At 34.1% G+C, this 4,709-nt stretch overlaps 1 long non-coding RNA gene across 1 annotated transcript in view; it reads left to right on the top strand.

Annotated features, from left to right (window-relative positions):
- The first annotated feature begins 2,584 nt into the window (after positions 1-2,584).
- Positions 2,585-4,709, top strand: part of LOC116184972 — a 6,773-nt gene continuing 4,648 nt past the window's right edge. Inside the window, exon 1 of the long non-coding RNA XR_004149661.1 lies at positions 2,585-2,838. This is a non-coding gene — a long non-coding RNA (uncharacterized LOC116184972). The remainder of the gene's footprint in view (positions 2,839-4,709) is intronic.

Here is a 4,709-nt window from a genome sequence, read left to right as displayed (position 1 = left end):
TATTTACTCAAAAATGTATATATTCCATTCTTTTTTTTTTTTTTTTTTAATATAAAAAAGATAATAATTCCTGTTTTCTCGATGCAGAAAATTCCCAAGTCAAACAGAAAATTTCAACAGTTCGATCTCTGCTTTGTTCATACATACCAACCAAACCATCTACCAACAAGGAAACGTCAGGAACTCTAATTATTCCCGAATTCACCGATTGTTTCCACATCGAAAGAAAGATGAAATTCGGTGCGATTGCGAGTGAAAAATCGATCGTTTCACTCCCTTGTAATTCCAGTGGAAACAGCCAAACGTATCACAAGTAGATTCGAATATATCGACAAGATTCGAATTCTTTATCTTAAAGAAAGAAACGATACTTTAAAATAAATTCGAATTTAAACATTCGAGAATGATTCCAGAAATGGAAAAAAAAAAATATATTACACATAGAATTTAGATTAGAGAATGGAAATTTATGGAAATTTATTCCAAAATTAATTTTCATAATTATCTCAATAATTCTCGTGTAGAAAAAAGAATGGCAATGCGAGATCCTGTTGGCAAGTTGAAATCTTTTTACAAAATCAATATTAGATTTTTTATAATGAAATATGTTTGCAGAAAGGAAAAAATGAATATTTTCGTGAAATCAATAATTTCTTTTCTTTTTCTTTTTTTTTTAATATACGAACATATTCTTTGATGAAAAATATTGCAATTTTGAATACTTGTAATTATTTTTAATTGGAATAGATTCGAATTTTTTATAAGTCGATAATCGAATTATCGAGAAAAGTATAATTTTTACGACGATTATTTTATAAATTCATACGTTCAATATTATTATACGAAATTTATTTATTTAACAAATTATATCGTGAAATATTATTTTTCAATAGCTAAATGAATTTATTAAAAATTATCGTAGTAAGAATCAAATATAATACTTTTTTAATAATTCGATGTTGATAAATTCATTTTTCCATCGAACATGGAAACTTCGTATCAAATTCTTATCAGATGAATCATTCACATTCGGATTTCGAGTTTCGAGCAAATCGTGATCGAAAACTCCTGCCCCGTTCACTGTGCCCAAGAATTTCAACCGATCGAATATCCCGGCTCACAGGCTCGAGATAATCGGTCTCATTGTTGGAACAGAATTTCCACCATTTCAGATTCAGAACTTTCGAATCGAGATCTGACGATTTCAGCCTTCAGGCACGGTTCGACTTCCCTTCGGGAAAATCTAGGAAGGAACAGCTGTACGGGATGGTGGGCGGAGTGAACCGCGGTTAAGCGAGAAAGGTGACGATGCTCGTTCGAGAAGAGGTGGAAAAAAAATGAGGGGGGAGAGGGGAGAGAACGAGGGAAGTGGAACGACGAACGAACGGAAAGGAAGGAAAGGAAAGGAGAGGAGAGGAGAGGAAAGCGGTTTCCTCGATTCCTTTCGAAAGAAAATTCGTCGAAAGAGAATCGAAAAGTTCGAGGGAACGTGCACGCGTATCTAAACGAAGCGAGCTTGGATACACGTAAATAGATGTGGGATTGGATCTTGCCCACGAGGTCTTTGACCTCGAGGTTTGGCAAAACGTAGAGAAAGAACGCGGGAGTAAACGAGAAATTTTCGTCGAACAAAAGTGGTAGAAAAGGAGAGAAATCGAGGGGAAACGCTTTGTTTAAGAATTTTCTTTCTTCGAAGAATAGATATCTTTAACCGAGGATAAAAGAATCGTATCCTCTGGGTGTATTAAGATATAAGCGATTTGATGTTAATTCCGTGCGATGCAGAATTTTCTTGGAGCTTGGATATCTTTCTAGAAAGAGGGGGGCAGAGAGAAAGATTCTGAGGCTTATTATTATTATTTTAGATATGAACAATTTTATCGAAGGGAAATCGAAGGGAACGGTGGGCTCATTGATTTTCGATAGGAATAATAAAAAAAAATAATTGAAAAGTTGCAATACGACAATACCGAACGTGTGTGCAAAAGAGAAATCGAATGTGTGTAGGAACTCTTTTACATTTAGTGGAAAAAAAAATCCCTATGATGCACGCGTTGTCTCGAATGAAATTAAATTATTTCCAATCTAGCCTCCACCAATCAGAATGTTTTTATATAATAATTTTTGTTTCGATATTCAAAAATTTCGAATGTAAATAATAAAATTAAAAATCTAATTAAATTCCAGAAACAATTTTTCCAAATTATTCTTCGTCCGAGTTTCGTATAGTCAAACGTTTCGAAACTTTGAATTCCGTCAGGAGTAACCTATTCTTAAATCACATTTTAATTTTCCTTAACGACTTTCAATTTAAATTTCATTTTACACAACAAGGAAAGAACTCATTAAACAAAGTGAAATATCAAGTTACTGTACACAGTATCGTCCAAAAAAGCAATTTTGAAACAGTCACACATTTTCGCACGAAACAAAATAAATCTCCACAAATAATTACAATAATTATATAATAAAGTCGCATTTTTAACGAATCAAAAATATTAATTTATTTATTTAATACGTTTCTTACTATCATTATCACCAAACTTGTATAATTATATATAACAAATAAATTTAATTCCGTCGCTTTTCGATTCGAAATATATCGCTTCTCGAACGACAGTGCTGCCACCGTACGTCCAACGATATGACACTTCCCCCTCCTTCCCCCGCGTCTTCACCTTCTCTTCTCCCGGAAATTTTGCCCGGAAAAGGTTCCATCAAGCAAGAAACACGATCAGGCCGGTGGCGGCGTTTGAAAACAAAGGAAACAAGGAAAGAACGAGAGGAAAGGACGACGAGCACGGGAGAGGCGATATCAAGTCTGAAAGCGAATCGGAGGTATATACGCAACCTAACCTTAAACCCTCGATGCGTCGAAGACTCATTAATTAAGACGACCCGTGGCGATGGCAGGTCGGAGATACGCGAGACGAAAATAATTAATGAGAGCAATGAATGTTCGCGCAATACGAACACCGGTGGACGAATTCATTAAGGACAAAAGAATTCACGCCCGAGAAATTCTTAACCTCGGAATACGGAATAATTAAAATATCGCGTCGTGTCGCGCAAAAGCTATTTTTGATTTGAAAACAAAATAATCTATGATCTCTTCGAGCTCGTGTGGAAATTGTCGTGTAATTTGTTCTTTTGTTATTGGATGTGCGTGGTTAAATATATAATATAAAACTGTTGTCACTTGTCGAGTCGCTCGTTTATCAAGGTTATGTTAAATTAATTTACCGCGTACGAGACATCGTTCAATAATAAACACTGTGAAAATAGTTTCTTTTTGGAGATGATTTTAAGATCGCGCGAAAACGATTTTATAGAACGTGGTTTTTTAAAGAAACATTTTTATTTAATAATTATGGGAATGATATTTTTATTCTTCTTTAAATTAATTTAAAGTTGTCAAATAAAGTAAGGTTAATTCAGAATTTCTTTTATTCCTTATTTTTATCGTTCATTGTAAGTTACTGCTATCAGAATTACGTAACAAATCTCTCTTCGGGCATCGATCCATCGACATTCCTGACGCGTAACAGGAAGCACGTAACACAAACTTGCGCCGATACTCGTGAATTTGATCCAGTGATCACCGAAACAACGCCTGAGGCGTGCTTGATCCATGGACGACGTTTCCTTTTCAAGGGAAAAAGATGAAAATCGAGGATTCAATTCAGCAGGTGAATAGAAAGAGGTTAATAAAAATTGGTGAAATTGAAATAATAAGAATCTTATGATTCTTATTAAAAAATAAACAAAAATCGATCATCTCTTAAAAAATAGAATAACTTTTTTTAAAATTGTATTAAAAAATTTGAGAAGAATTACTTCTTACATAATGTAATAATGTAAGAAGAATTTTGAAAAAATTAATTGGAATTTTTTGTAATTAGTAAATACAAAAATACAAGAAAATAGAGAAATATAGATTTCAAACGATCGAAACTTACAACTCATTCATTTTAATAATAAGATATATTAATTACTCTTTGATTAAATGAATAGGATTCTTATTATTTCAATTTTTATTAACCTCTTTCTATTCACCTGCTGAATTGAATCCTCGATTTTCATCTTTACTTACAAATAGATTTCGATAGGTCAATAATTTTCAAGTCCTGTGAAACGAATCTTTCATATCGAGATTAATTAAAATTTGCAGCTATAATCGAGTCGAACAAAAGAAATTTAATATGCAAACAACGTTCTTCAAGCTTATTTATCGAACTCACTTTAGATCTTCAATTTCCTTCTTCCGATTATTTCAATCCATTTCGCGCAAAATTGGAATTCGCTTATTCCATTTCAAAAGCCAAAAATAACTCCTCCATGATCGATTTCATCTTTTCTCAATGGCGAAAAACCACTTTCCCTCCTCCTTTGCCAAGACTACTTCGCCACCTCTTGTCTTCCCCCATTCTCAACCCTCCCCAGACGTGGTCTATGTGAGTAACGTGGCCGAGCATACAGTTTCATTACTGTCACACCGTATTGCGGTTCCACCCACGCGCATTACGAAATTCTTGCGAGTTGTTAAGCGGGACGAATTATCCTGGCGCCGTAGGAATGCGATAATTGAGTTTAAGAAATGGTGGTGGAAATAAGAATCTCCTTATTGAGATGGAAAGAAGGGAGGGAAATATTTGGTGATTGAAAGGATTTGGAGAGAAAGTGGTAATTTTAGGTAGGATGGAGAAGTT

The sequence above is a fragment of the Apis dorsata genome, unplaced genomic scaffold (genome assembly GCF_000469605.1).
Source record: "Apis dorsata unplaced genomic scaffold, Apis dorsata 1.3 scaffold_81, whole genome shotgun sequence".
Classification (NCBI taxonomy): Eukaryota; Metazoa; Arthropoda; class Insecta; order Hymenoptera; family Apidae; genus Apis; species Apis dorsata.
This window is presented reverse-complemented; position numbering and strand designations above follow the sequence as displayed.